Genomic DNA, 16358 nt, shown 5'->3' on the forward strand with positions numbered 1-16358 from the left:
CAGAATGCTGGATTTGATGGTTGGATGACTCAAACACAAAAGGATAGAAGTTATGATACAGCTGCACAAAGTTGGATCCTATTTGGCGCAATGTGGTCAATTCTAGGCACCATCCCTTGGAGAGAGTGCAGTGCTGTTTACCCATGATGTTAGATATTTTCTGTCAATCTGCTCAGATGTATTATGATGACTTTGGAATAGGGATTTGAATCCAGACCTTCTGGCCCAGAGGTAGGGACACTACCACTGCGCCACAAAAGGATTAACTGGCAGTAAATTAGGATTTGTCTGGGATTCAAACTCACATTCTCAAACATAACAGTACCTGACACACTCCAAAGTTTGCCAGCATGATATTTGGACTCCAAAGGTTAAATTACCAGGAGAGATCACACAAATTGCAATTGCATTTCCAGGAATAAGAAGGTTAAGTAATTGAAATTTGGTATGTAAAAGGGAAATGATGAGGTAGATAAAGTTAAAATATTTCTGCTAGTAAGAAAGTCTAAGTATTGGCAAAGATCATTCAAATTTTAGGGCCAGTTCTTTCAGGCGTGAAATTAGAAATGCATATACAAATTTGTGGAACTGTCTTCCATAAATGGCAGTTGATGTCAGCATATTATGTTAGTTTGAAATCCAAGATAGATAACTTTTTTTGTTTGTTAAAGATAGGAAGGGCTATGGGAAAAAAAACGTATATAGGTTATATGGTCATAGATAGGTAGAACAGACTCTAAGGTCTGAACTGGTATAATCCCTTTGCAGCCCATTTAAAACTCATATCAATATGATTCCATGATAAAACATCACCAAGACCAGCCAAGCAAAATGTATTGTTACTTCATAGTTCTGAAAGCAATCATAGTCCCCTGCGCACTAACAGGCTTTTTGAAGACCAGACACGGGTTGATATTATACTTACAATCAGGCAGCAGCAACAAACTGAAAGCAATAGTCTAGAATTAGGTAGTCAATAGCTCTCACAGATCAATAGTAGATTTCAGCTGAAACACACTGACTTGAAGAATAATGTACGCTAGCTTTAAAATGCTGCCTGTCAATTAATTATTTTTGCTAGTGTTTGGTCAGGCTGTCTGTTAAATAACTTGATAAAAGTATAGCACCTGTCTTAAAGAGCAGAAAAAGACATGTGCACTTATATAGAACGTTCATAACGTCAGGCCATCCTGTGGAACTGCACAGCCAATGAATTCCTTGCTGCTGCAGTGACAGTCTATTTGAATGCAAACCCACAAATAGAAAGAAAATAATGACCAAGTAATCTGTTTCAGTGACGTTGATAGAAAGATAAATATTGGCCAAGCACCAAGAGATCTCCCCTGCTGTTCTTCAAAATACAGCTATGGATTCTCTGATGCCCACTCCAGACCACAGATCGAGACCAGTTTTAGCATGTCACCCAAAGTGCAGCATGTCAACAACACAGCACTCCCATAGTACTGCAGTGGAGTGTTAGGCTATATTTTGGGCTAAATCTTTTAAGTGGTACTTGGACACACAGCTTTCCAACACAGAACCAAGTGCTACCACTAATTTTGAACCATGGCTGCTGACTAAGTGAAACCAAATGAGGAGCAAAAATAGAACCAAGCTTCAAGATGGATAGGAGAAAGTGAGGACTACAGATCTTGGAGATCGGAATCGAAGAGTGTGGTGCTGGAAAAGCACAGGTGGTCAGGCAGCATCTGAGGAGCAGGGGAATTGACCTTTTGAGCATAAGTTCTTCATCAGAAATGGGTTTTGTGGCCCACCTTCCCCTCATCCCTACCCCTCTCCCATTTATCTCTCAGCCCCCTTTGGCCACAAGCCTCATTCCTGATGAAGAGCTTATGCTCAAAACATTGTTTGTCCTGCTCCTCAGATGCTGCCTGACAGGCTGTGCTTTTCTAGCACCACAATCTTTGATTCAAGATGGATAGCACCATATCAGCTTTCTGTAATATGTCCTGTTCAATATTTATCTCCCTTTGACTTTAGAAGTGAATGCTGAACAAGGCATCTAAGAGGTGGATTGTATAGTTCTGCTCATTTTATGCTGCTTCCCAAGTTTCAGATCCGATGAATGTGCCATGTTGATGGTTGTTACCAAATTCATAACTGGTCCTTGTGTTTGGTCTTCAAACTGACAAATGAATCATAGGGTTGCAATGCTGGGAAAAACAAATCTGGGACAGAGGCCAAGAAATGGGATTTAAAAACAATTGCTGTAAAGGTGATTAATGGTAAGTTGAGTTACCCAACTATATTGAAGAGACTCATCATAAATATGACTGAGAGATGAAAATATTTGGCCATATGCCTGGTTCACAACTTGGAGCCACAGAACTGGAGGGCATAAGCTTGATCAAAGTGGGCTTCTACTATGATTCTCTAATTTTTATTGGAACTGGTGTGCAATGCAATAGTGAATAATAACATTCTACTTCTTCACTAATAAGTGTCTAGGATATGAGTTTTTTAGTGAAAGCAATTGGAAAGAGTTGACATTTCCGAGGGACAGAGGAAGGTTGAAGCGATAATCATAGCTAATATGGTGCATCAGATGGATTGTGCTGGCTTTACTCCAGCAGTATTGTCACCAAGATCCTGTAATATGAGGTATAAAGGTGGCCTCTGCTGCACAGGTCAATGAATCTGAGCCACGCACTGGTAGCCATGACATGAGCGCAGAGTGCAGTGTGAGAGGTATGCATAATACCTCATTGTTAAACCAAACTACTCTTATAATGGAATGTAAAGTAACAGATTAATAACATGGTATTCCATATCTTATGCATTTAAAAATTGAACACCAAGAAGATTTTACAAATTTTAGGCATTAAGAGTACAGGCCTGTGCAGCAAAATTAAATGGAAGAACCCACTGAGTAGGGAAAGCTGCATGTTTTAATGAAACTCAAGACCTAAGAGGAATTCAGCATTCTTACTGAACAAAATCCAAGCTTCATGCCACCAGCTTGTGATATATGTCTCTCCTCCTGCTCCTTGCAGCTTTCATGATGTTCTGCATCATGGACCTTCGATTTTCACCATGGCTTCTCAATCTAAAAAAAACACACAGAAGTTTAAAACAACGCATTATTGCGGTAGTCTTCAAAATAAAAGATGCAAAGCTAAATGGAAAAATTCCATCAGTTTGCAAGATAAAACTGAAATAATTAAATCAAAGGAAAGCTACAGAGTGTAATAAAAATGAATTGCACTAAAGTGACGAAACAAGACATTATCAAGGTGGATCTGCTGCAAAGATTATCGTGTACTTATCTCCTCTCAGGCATGAGCTTTTGAGACAGCATCCTGGCTCCAACATTGCTGAGCAGGGCCTTCTCCCTTTACAGCATGAGGGATTTTGCTAATAAGAAGCAGCTGCTTTCCCAGTCTGATAGCTGTGAGAAACTGATGACAACCTGCTTGACCGGTGACCTTTGAACTTGACCTCTTTCCTAATACCTTCAGCTGCTGATGTCACAACTGCCTGGCAGGTCCTTTCTCTTCCCCTATTTCCGAACTCTAGATAGACAAAATGCTTTCTCTCTGTCCTTTTAATGAAACAGAAGGGTTGATTGATTTTATCCGTGGATGATGGCAAGGATTTGTCACCAAAGTGTATGAATGACAAAACACCCAAAAATCACCTTTTTGGGGGCAACAGATTGAAAGCTGAAAGGTTTCATTGATTTATTGATTTTGGTTGCCTTAAATCATCGCTCACAGTACAAAGGAAGAGGGAAATGTTTTGTGCACAAAAATGCAGTAAATGCTTGCTTGAGAGCATTGATTTAGTCATGTTTCCTTCGTTTATACCTAGCCCCATTGAAGATACTTTTCTGAACAAAAGACGAGCCAATATTTAGAATTATACTGCCAACAGCTATTTTGATCAAATTATTATTAAGAGCAAAGTAAAAAGCTGATTACATTTATTTTAGTGCCACACTTAGTGTCATGTAGAACAAAAGAATATAGTTATATTTCTCCTGCACCTGCAGTTGACACCAACATTAGTAGTTTGATTGCTGGTGTATATTAAAAACTATTTCACAAAGGCCTTGAGGTACAGTGATCCATCTCTGTGTTCTAGAGGTTCATGTTCATCACTGGGCATGATGGCCACAACAGAGGTGTGGCACGACACAGACTGATTAAAGATCAAACAACTTTGCAAGAGATTACCTAATTTGAAACATAAAGTTTTGTTTAATAACTATTAAACCAGAATTTGGTGTTGTGGCAAAACCTTAGGTTCACTCTTGTTTTTGTCTTTTAAGAGCTTTTGTTTTGCGAGTCTTATGCTTGCTTTTCACATATATGTATGTCCATATGTTTGTATGAAAGGTACTGAGTGCGAACTGAAAATGCCACGGGGGAGAAACCAGACATCTCTGACCTGGGTGAACAATACATAAAGTGGCGTATGTCTTTGACCAATAACTTTGAAGGTCTTCAGTGCAAAAACTGAAATGAACCTGTAAATTAAAGTGGCTGGATTCATATGTGGGAAAGAGAAATAATGATGGAAAAGAAAGCTGGAATTAAGAGAGAGAAAAAACAGACAAAAAAATAAGAAAAAACATTTTAAAATGTTAAATTTTACATTTTTAAATCTGAAAGATTATGACTTCACATGTTAGGGAGTGAGGGGAAGCTGACTGATATTATCGCTGGACTGTTAATCCAGAAACTCAGGTTTGAATCTCACCATGACAGATGGTGGAATTCAAATACAATAAAAATCTGGAATTAAGTGTTTAATAGTAACCATGAATCTATTGTTGATTGTTGTAAAAACCCATCTGGTTCATTAATACCCTTTAGGGAAGGAAACTACTATCCTTACTTGCTCCTGATTACATGTGACTCCAGACTCCCAGCAATGTGGTTGACTCTTAACTCCCCTCTGGGTAATCAGGGATGGGCAATAAATGCTTGCCACATCCTTGCCTTCATCCCGTAAGTGAATTTTTAAAATGTGAACGGTTGGTTTTCAGTGCCAAAGAGGTTGATTAGCAATAATTAAAGGGAACTTAGACCTAAAATAACAAGATCTAATTTTCAATGGTATATTTTGTTCACATCTAGCACACAAATCAACAACTTCACTCTGATTCACACAGCAAGATATTGCTTTTGCGAAACTAATGGTGAGCAGTGCAACTCAGACATTACCTTCCATACATTGGTGGTTAAACCTACATTTTGCTGTTCACATGAAACTCCTATAACATTTGCGCATGAATAACAATGAATACCATTAGCCTCATTGATATTTTGAGAGCAAAATCTGCTCCACTGTGTTGCATTATCTGGACAAATCCCACAGAAAATAACTTTATGAAATCATTCAGAAGGAGATAAATGTCTTATACCTACTAAATTTATTATGAAGAGTGTATCTATATCCTCAGTGTAATGCCAATGTTATCTTGAAAAGGCTTGTGTGCAGCATCTGATTCAGTGAATTGAAAATTCATTATATTTGTTGGTGTTTTTTAAAAGGAAAGTTTGGAAAATCTTTGCTAATTTTGGGAGAAATTAATCTTAAGGAGTTTTCTTCTTATTTCATATTTGCTTTCATTTATACCATCAAGGTGCTATTATATTAGCCACCACTTAGTTATGTCAAACATACAACAACTATTCCGGCCTTGCATGTATATGTTCTTCAGTGCACAGTCTTCTAGTTCCAATCCCTATCACTCCGGGTAGTCACAACTCACTGGTATAAAATCAGGTAAATTTAGGATTTCCTCCCTTGACAGTTGCTGTGAACTGATTGCATTTTTTTTGTAATAATATCCGTATGCAACATGGTTCATCGTTGAACCCCCTAACCTCTAATGATATCTCCTTCATATCTATCCAATCTCTGATCTACAGAGTTACTATAGGACTCTGTTCTTCTTGTCAGTGACTCTTCTCCATTTTATTCTGTTCAAACGATTTTATACTTCCTGTTTACCTTCCAGGAGAACAAAACTGGCAACTTGCTGAGGAAGATGTTGGCAAAACCTATAAATATTTTGTGGAAAGGAAAATGGTTGGAATTTTTTTTCTCCTGAATGTAATTATTTTTTCATTCCTTTTTTTTTGTCTTCTGCACCATAGCAAGCCCTGTCAGTGGGGATATGGTAATGTAATGCCTGGGCCACTACTTAGCTCAGTTGACTATGTGCCTGCTGTGAGGTTCCGATGAATACCAACAGTGTAACTTTGATTTATTTTGCAGCAGAGATAGACTTGGGAACTGTCTCAAAAACAGGAGTTTTGGAAAAGCTCAGCAAGGTGTGGCAGAAGAGAAATCGGAATTAATGTTTCGGGTCATCAAAGACTCGAAACGTTGACTCTGATTTCCCTTCATAGGTGCTGTCAGACCTGCTGAGTTTTTCCAGCAACTTGTTTTTGTTTCTAATTTACAGCATTCACATTTCTTTCAGTTTTTATTTGGGAACTGTCTCCTTGTTCTGCCCCTGAATGGCAGTCCACCAAGGAACTGACTCAAACTGAAGCATCAACAGATAATGACTCAAGATCCTGCATTAGACTAGAGCACACGTGAATGAAAAAACTAATTAGTTAATGAAAGAAGTGCTTATGGTACTGAACTAACTATAGAACTGGATCGACAACTAAATGATTTTGAGCACAGACACTACCACGTCAATGTGTGCAATAAATAACAATGTATCTGATAAGTTAAGCAATAATCCCGGATGAAAATGACAACAAAAACTGCTGGCTTAAGTAAAAACAGAATGTGCTAGAAAAACATGGCAGGTCAAGCAATATCTACGGAAAAGAAACAGAGTCAATGTTTGAGTCTAATGACCCTCAAACAGTAAGACCAAGGTTGATTGAGTATATCTGGGAATTTTCTTCAAAGTGGAAATTCAAAATGCAATGTCTTTTCCAAGTTAAATTTAACTTTAAATATCAATAGGATTGCTGACTATGTTTAGTCTTCATAGCAAAAGTTTGTGGTTGGGTTACCAACCTTTATCATCTCTATTTTTAAAATTAACTTATCAAGTATGAACTGATACTGTTAAAAAAAAGGATAATTAATGCAGAAAATTAAACACACCCGAGATGGCAGGAGAGGTGGTGTGCTGCTGTTGCGGCATGTGGGCACTGCTGGACACCAAAGTGATTGCAGGTAAACACATCTGTCATAAACGTTTACAGATCAAGGAACCATGAATCTGAGTTGCAGTCCGACTGAATGACAGCACCACATCAGGGAAAGGGAGCATTGTCTCAGCACTTTGCACCATGAGATGGTCATAGCCCTCAGTCTAGGGAATTTAAATTCCAATCTAATCTGTGATCAGGGGCAGGAGGATGCGACTACAAGTGAGATAGATTTCAACACCAAAGCTGTAGCAATGGAGGAGCTTTGGCCCCTGCATTTATGAGGTCCTGAGGATGAGTGAAGTGCCCACAGCAACTCTGAGTGCAAGTTCTAAGGGCTGTGTTGCCAGCCTTGGGCCATGCTTAAACATTATCCTCTCAGGGCTGGAGAGGAATTTGAAGTGGAAGAGAGGATTTCCTGTTGTTATCATTCATGTTGTTACCAACAACATTGATATCTCTGGAAAGGTGATTCCACCGAAAGAATCTGAACAGACAGGAATTAAATTAGGAAGCAATACATCCAAAGTAATAATCTTGAGATTAGTATCTAAGCCACAGGCCTACCAGTGATTGGTGAATAAAGTTCAGAAGTTAAATAAGAGAAAGTGAGAACTGCAGATGCTGGCGATCAGAGTTGCGACTGTGGTGCTGGAAAAGCACAGTAGGTCAGACAGCATCCGAGGGGCAGGAGAATCGATGATTCGGGCACAAGCCCTTCATCAGGAATGAAGGACCTATTCCTGATGAAGGGCTTATACCCGAAATGTTGATTCTCCTGCTCCTTGGATGCTGCCTGACCTGCTGTGCTTTTCCAGCAACACACTCTGGATTCAGAAGTTAAACGCCTAACTCAAAGATTGATGTGGAAGGAATGGGTTTAAGTTCATTGGGCACTGCCACCAGTAGAGGATTAGTCAGGAGCTATTGCGCTGAGACAGGCTTCGCTTAAACTATTTTGGCAAATTGAATAACTGGGGCAGTAAAGCGGGTTTTAAATTAATGGAGGGTGGGAAAAAGTTTGGGAGAGAGAAAATGTAAGATTTCAAGGATGCAGCAGCATTTCAGAGTAGCCATTTGAATAATGCTATCTAGAGAAGGAGAAGAGTGCATAAACATAGCAGAACAGTAGCAAATCATGTCAAGGGGGAAATAATGACAAAATGAATGGCTCTTTACTTAAATTCATGTTGTATTTGGAACAAAATAAATGCTTTAATGGCAGAAATAGAGGTTATTTGGTATGATCTTATCACTATCCGGAGACATCTTTATAAGATCTTTACAATCTTTCTGGTCACCACAGTATAGGAAGAATATGATAGCACTAGAAGGGGTGCAAAGGATGTTCACCAGGATGTTACCTGGGATAGAGCATTTCAGCTATGAAGAGAGGCTGGATAAGCTCAGGTTGTTGTCTTTTTTCGGATAGAGACATTTGAGGGAAGACCTGATTGAGGTGCAGAAGATTATGACGAACATGAACAGGATAATAGTAAGCTGTTGTCCCCCTCAGTCAAAGGGTCAATAATAAGAAGCCATAATTTTATAGCGAGAGGTAGAAGGTTTAGAAGGGAATTGAGGAAAATCATTTTTAACTTGAAGATGCTAGGGATCTGGAATACACTGCCTGCAAGGATGTAAGTACGATTGCAAGAAATGATCTTGGATCAGAAGCTGTAGAATCCATATAAATAGAACTAAGAAATAACACAAGGAAGAAAACAAAACTTACGGGATAGTTTATAGGCCCCGTACTGTAAGATAGAGATTAAATCAGGAGATCATAAGGGCATGGGAAAAAATGATAGCGCATTAATTATGGGTGAGTTTAATCTTCACGTATTATTGAAAATCAAATTGACAGAAATAACCATGCGGAAGAATTCTTAGGGTATATTCAGGGCAGTTTCCTTGAATAATATTTTGTGGATGCAAACAGGGATCAGGCTATTTTGGGATCTTGTAATGTGTAATGAGGCAGACTGAATGAATGTTCTCAGAAATAGTGACCATAACATAGTAGAATTTAGCATTCAGTTTGGGAGTGAGAAACTTGGGTCAGAAACAACTGTGTTATTCTTCAATAAAAGCAATCACAACAGAATGAGATTTAGTTAACTGGATTAGACTGGGAAAGGTTTTAATAAAAAACACTGTTGAGGAATAATGGCAGACAGTTAAGAAAAGAATTCATGACTCACAAGAAAGTCTCCCATGGACTGGAACATGGAGTGCTAGATGTCTTTCAGAATACATAGTGGTAATTTTATTTTTAGATTCCATACAGTATGGAAACAAGCCTTTCAGCCCAACATGTCCACACTGAACCGTTGAAGAGTAACCCACCCAGACCCATTCCCCTACCCAATATTTACCCCTGACTAATGCACCTAAAACTATGGGCAATTTATTATAGCCAATTCACCTGACCTACACATCTTTGGATTGTAGGAGGAAACCGGAGCACCCAGAGGAAACCCATGCAGACATGAGGAGAATGTGTAAACTCCACATAGACAGTTGCCTGAGGTGGGAATTGAATCCGGGTCACTGGCGCTGTGACCAGCAGTGCTAAACACTGAACCACCATACTATCCCCAATAATATGTTGGCACTAGCTCCCACGTCAATGATAACTTTTAGAGTGTATCTTCCAGCCTATTTTGGATATATGATATGATTGCACTATCTACAGATTTGCATATCATTTTGGACATAGCAACTGATGCTGCTGATTTTCTGTTGTCCAGAGTTGTTTAGCAGGTCTTCAATTAGTTTTCCAAATGTCTACCAATGAGATTTTGGAGTCTTTATTAATAGATGGCCAATAGCATGAATCATGATCTGGTTTTAGCTCAGGCATTTTACCTGATGTGGCAGTACTTATGTTGTCTTCTATGGTTATAATGGTATTGAAAAATCTAGCAGAACTAATTGCAGCTATTATATGCAAAAATTGCATTAATAGGCACAAAAGTATGTAGGCTTACATTAAGTGATTAGTTACTAAAATCAAGCAATCGCCTTGGCTGCAAATATAGAGGACATTCTGGTTTTGCTCTTCCAAAATTCTGTAAAGTTAATTGGAAGTTAGAAAGTGTAATACTGCTATTCAAAAAAATGGAGTGAAGAGAAAGCTTGACATCACTTGTTGAGGCAAGTGTTAAAATCTGTCAGTATGTCGGTCTTAGCAATGTACTGAGAAAAACAATATTACTGGAGCAAGTCAACATTGTTTTATGAAAGAGAAATCCTGTTGACAAATTTATTAGAGTTTACTGAGGATGTAATAAGTAGGATAGATAAAGGGGGACCAGTAGATATAGTATACTAGGATTTCTAAAAGGCATTCAATAAGGTGCCACACAAGGGATAATAATTAGGGGAGGCAATAACCTAGTAGTATTGTTACTAGATTAGGTCCAAGTAACATTCTGGGGATCTGAGATTGAATCTTGTCATGGTAGATGGTGGAATACGTACACATTTAGAAAATTATAATTAAGAGCCTAATGACGACCGTGGTTAATTGTTGGAAAACCTCATTTGATGTTCAATAATGTACATTAGGGAAGGCAACTGCTATCCTTAACTGGACTGGCTTACATGTGACTCCAGGCACACAACAATGAGATTGGGCAATTATAGATTAGTTAGCAACATTCATGCCCCATGAATGAATGAAAAAACAAATAAGGTAAGAGCTCATGGAGTTCAGGGTGATATATTAGTCTGGCTGGAGGATTTGTTAATCAACAGGATGCAGGGATAAATGGGGCATTTTAAAGTTGGCACATATGATTAGTACAGCTTCAGCTATTTACAATCAATATTCATGACATAAATAAAGAGATAGAATGTATTTAGGTTTACTGATGATATAAAGCAGTGTGAAAATGCCATTTGTAAGAAGGATATAAAGGGGTCTGCAACAAGACTGGGTGACAGTGTGCCATTGGAGCATAACATGGCCCCTTCATTGACAGAGTGGTGTTGAGAGTGAATAGATTGGGTGGACATTCTCTGGAGATTTGAAGAATGTGAGATGACCTTGATGACATTTTCAAGGTTATGCAGGGATTTGACAGGGTAGACACTGAGTGATTGTTTAATCTGGCTGGGAATCTAGAACTGGGCAGGGGAACACTATCATTGGATTAGGGGCCAATCATTTAGGTCTGAGTTAAAGATAATTTCTTTTCACTGAAAGTGCTGTGAACTGTTAGAATTCGCTGTCTCTGAGGGTTGTGGATGCTTCTTCATTAAACATATTTAAAGTTGAGTCAGGACGATTTTTGGTCTCTTGCAGAGCATTAGGGAATAAGGGAAGCTGGATGAGAAAGTAGAGATGAAGGTGAAGTTCAGCTATGATTGTTCTGAATGGCTGAGGAGGAGACTCGAGGGCTGTATAATTGTTGGCCCCTATTCTCTATTAGTTAATTTTTACTATTGAGATAGAATTCAGAAATATGAATGCTTTTTTTTTATCATTTCACTATGTTGAAAACATACCAGGACCAATCATTTTAGTGTCAAGGCTGCAATTTGCAGCTTCATCCTGTAGTCATGCAAGACTAAATACCAAACTATTTAACTGTAGCTGGACTCTTGCCTTTTATTTCCCTTTGCAGTCTCTTTGACATTGAAACTTACTGACTGCATTTTGTTTAAGTTCCTTTCCCAGCTCCGGATTCTTTCCCACTCCCAAATCCAAGTGAAACTATAAATAAGTATGGACCTGGACAATGCACAAAGTGTACTTGATGCTGGCCTCAGGGGGCTTGTAAATATAAATGACTCACTTATTTGTGGGTATCTGATCCCAAACTTGCAGCTTTTCAATGTGAAATAATGAACAACAGCAACTTACATTTATACAGCACCCTTTAATGTGAGGAAACTTCACAAGCTGATTCACAGAAGCTTTTAAAAACAAACTATTACGTGGGGGCTCATAAGAAGTTACTACATCAGAGGTTTGGTCAAAGAGGGTTTTTGAAGGAATGACTTAAAGGGGTAAAGTGAGATAAAGACTTGGAGAGATGGAGGGACAGAATTCGAGAGCTTGGGACCTGGTCAACCAACGGTAAAGCAATCGAAGTTGGGGATGCTTAACAGGCCAGAATTAGAAGAGTGTACATATCTTGGATAGGGTATGGAACAGTGTGGTGAAAGGAAAGCTCACTTTCAATTGATTAGTTTGCACACCAGTTCCAATTAAAATTAGGAATTCCCTGGCTGTTCTCTGTTTGGCTTGGCCTATAATAGTAGTGTTGTCCCAGTCGAATTCATGCTGCTTGTCATCTGCGTGTGTGGTTACTAAGGATAGCTGGTCGTGTCGTTTCATGGTTAGTTGGTGGCTAGCCACGAAATGACACGACCAGCTATCCTTAGTAGCCACACACGCTGATGACAAGCAACATGAATTCGACTGGGACAACACTACTATTATAGGACAAGCCAAACAGAGAACAGCCAGGGAATTCCTAGAGGCATGGCACTCATCCACCGATTCTATCAACAAACACATTGACCTGGACCCAATATACCGGCCACTGCAGCGGAGAGCTAGAACTGACAACCGGAAGCAGCAGATACAAATCACTATAAATGCTGGAGGAAAGATCACAGAAGCGCTTCACAGGAGGCTCAAAGCACTGAGGATGTCACCTAGACAGGGGACAAAACGTCTGCAACACAAATTCCCAGCTCGGCGCACATAACCATAACAACCTACTTTGGATACTAGCTCAGTGAAATTCCTCATCAGTACAACTTACTTTTTTAATCAGCCTGTTCAGCAACATCATTATACACCTCTGCAGCAGGTACAACTTGAACCCAGGCCACCTGGCTCATAGGTAGGGACAATACCGCTCAGCCACTAGCACATCTTTTACTTGTCTTTCCCATACACCTTGTATTTTTGCAACAGAGGCTTGCGTGTAGCGTTCAATCTTCATAATTGGGCAATGGAACAGCAAAGGCTGAGAAAATATTCAGAAAATTCTCTGCCAACTCTTTTTGTTTTGAAGCCATACTTCAATGAGATCTCTTGCCCTAAGGTCACTGAACATCTCATGACATCAGGCCGTCGAAACTTGGGAGTAATGAATTTCACATCCTAGTATGTTCCACCACCTGTTCCTTTGCACTCATTCACAGCCACAACCCTGTGGGAAGTGGTGGCAATTTAATTTGATGATTATTTCATCAAATGTACCATCTGACAAAACAGTAGCCCCTTTCAACTATGATCCTTCCAGTCAGATCACTGTAATTTCAGAAACATACACTCATGGCCTGACCTTACTGCAGAAGCAACATTATCAAATCCCCTCCTTTCAAAAGGCTGAACTCTAGCTTTGTTTAGTCTTCACCTCTTATTACTTTAGATCCGAGCAGAAAAAGTCTTCCTGAACTATAATACGCAGCAGCTATTTGGTTAAACTCCCATGAGCCTGCGGTGCTCGCTCACAACTTCATAAAATTGGTGCAAGGCCAAGGAATGGAACCTTTGTGACCTCCTCTTAACCCCGAGGAAAGTTACACAAACTCATTCATGCTTCATTTAGAGCCACGTGTAGGAGTTAACGAAAACAATACTTGCTCTTATCCTTGTCTGGCCTATTAAATATCTCTTCATGTAACTAGGAGTTTCTAAACAAAACTGGCCTGGTTATGGGACAGCTCAGTAACCTGATCCTTCAGCTACTTGCAATGGTGTTACTGTTTCCGTCAGCTACTGCCAAGTGAAATGACTGCTCCAATTTTAATATGGGCAGGGATGCTCTAACATGGCTTAATTTTTCAGTCAATACATTTTCCAATGGGAGAGAATTTTCATTTTATTTCCTTTAATGAAATCTTAGCAGGCAATGCTCAACTTACAAGAATTACATTACAGCAGTCAGGTAACATTTCAAAGGCAAAACTCATTCCAAATGCATTAATGGCTGGATCACAAGCTGAAATTATATCTAAGATCATGTCAGGCTGGAAGATTGCATTGATTTTGCTTAACTACGTCATCACTAATTAACGCCACCAGAGCATGAATTTCTATATTACATTTACAATGAAACTTATAACTCGTAACTTACTTTTTAGATCACATATTGTTGATGCTAAACCTTTTCTCTATGTACCTCGATTCCCAATAAAGGAATGGGGCTTGCTATTACGAGACCATTCCTCTTATTCTCAGCGTATATAACATTCTGTACTGGTAATGACAGTTGCATTCAAGTTTCAGCTCTGGGGTCTATTGGTTATAAGTGAACCTGAAGATTAATTTCATGTTTCCTTGAATGAGGTAGTACTTCAAAGGCAACATGTGGTTCAGCCAGAAAAATGAAATCCTTCAGCTCAGACCATTCGATCAAAATTCCGACCCAGTGAACAAATCTTGCTGCTATTATGCAGCAGCAAGGAGAAAGTACAGTGAGAGGTCGACATGACTCCATCTAATTAAAAGGATTGTGCTTTCATATTGATATCTTTCTCAGGCATGTTCAGCTTCTGAAACAGTGAATAGCTTGATTTGCCAGAATATTATTCTGTAGGAGCTGAAGAAACAACCGTTGCAGTAGCCAACTCTTGGGCTGCCTAATCTTTGTAGCTATGTTGAAATCACAAATTTCACGACAAATTTGATGGATGGAATCACACATTAACTGTATCACTTCACACACATGCTCACATTACTGGTTAAGCTCTGGGCAACAGTCTGCTAAGGGAACAATGTGACAAACTTCCAATGAAGTAACAAAGCACTTAAAAGGGTTAAACTTTAAGGAGGCCAGAACAAATCAGTACTGTGCATTGATATGTTTACTCCTGAAACTGACCCTGTATTTCATGTTATGCTGAAAGATTGCAAGACAAAATGGCCTAAGGTATAATTTCTCTTCAAACTAAAACATCTCGTTGGAGGATAGCACCGTTTTTTGAGCATGGAAAGGGCTATTGCATGCTCTGAGCAGACAGTTGAGACTTTGACTTTCCCTATTTGTTTTTGTTGTCAAGGGTCCCATCTGTAGCCACTTAAGTATAAAGTGTCAGGTTTAGCACATCTGACGTTCCAGTCTGAACCATTGGATTTGGAATCTGAGAATTTAGAGAATCTGAGGGTTTAGAGAATAGAATTGTTTTGAATAATGATCAGTTCCCTTGACTTGTGGAAAGCAAACAAAAATATTTAAAGCTAAGACAGAACTATGTTGCTGTCACATGAGATAAAAGTTAATTATCTCCTTCCCTCAACAACTTCTACTATAACTTCTGATGCAATGTGCATCAAGTTGAGTCCAATAGGGACCATTTTGAGATTTCTCTCATAAAAAATGATCTAAACCGGAGCTTGCTGTTCATAATGCTCAATCATATGGTTCAATTAAAACACAAAGAATGAAAATGAAATACTGAAACTGTTGATACTATTCTGTTGTGAAATCCACTTGTTCTTAGAAAAATGGATGGACTTACGTATGATCAAAAAAGCATGTGTAAAATTCCCAGAGCACCATGGAATAGACACAAGTCATTGACTTATTTGGGTAGGCCATCCAGGAAAGGTGTTCTGGGAACAAATGGTTAGTCTTTTATGTATTCACTGTAGTCTCCTGTGAGCTGTAGACTTAATTAGTTACAAATGTCAAAATGATTAATAACTGTTGAGAAGACCTTAATACCCGGAGAATGTACATTGGGGTTTCTAAATCAGTTATTGTAACTTTGATCTCTATGAGCTTAATGGATAACCCTAGCATCAAATATCATTGATTATACCTATTAAATTTATATGATGTACCCAACTGTGTCATGATGTAATGCAGTCATGACTGAAACTTAAATCTACAGGGCTTTCTAGAACTTCATGCTAATTAAGGTAACACCCTGTACACAGTGGGTACAGCAGCCATGACCAAATGCAAGCCCCAAAACCAAACATGCAAATCATAGAACTCCTACAGTGTCGAAGAAGGCCATTCAGCCCATCAAGTCCATGCTGACTCTCTGAAGAGAATCCCACCCAGACCTACCCACCTGCATTTCCATGGTTAATCCACCCAGCTTGTACATCCCTGGACACTATGGGCAATTTAGCATAGCCAATCCATCTAACTTGCACATTCTTGGACTATGGGTGGAAACCAGAGCAACTGGGAAAAACCCACACAGACATGGGGAGAACATGCAATA

The sequence above is a fragment of the Hemiscyllium ocellatum genome, chromosome 31, assembly GCF_020745735.1.
Source record: "Hemiscyllium ocellatum isolate sHemOce1 chromosome 31, sHemOce1.pat.X.cur, whole genome shotgun sequence".
NCBI classification, from domain to species: Eukaryota; Metazoa; Chordata; class Chondrichthyes; order Orectolobiformes; family Hemiscylliidae; genus Hemiscyllium; species Hemiscyllium ocellatum.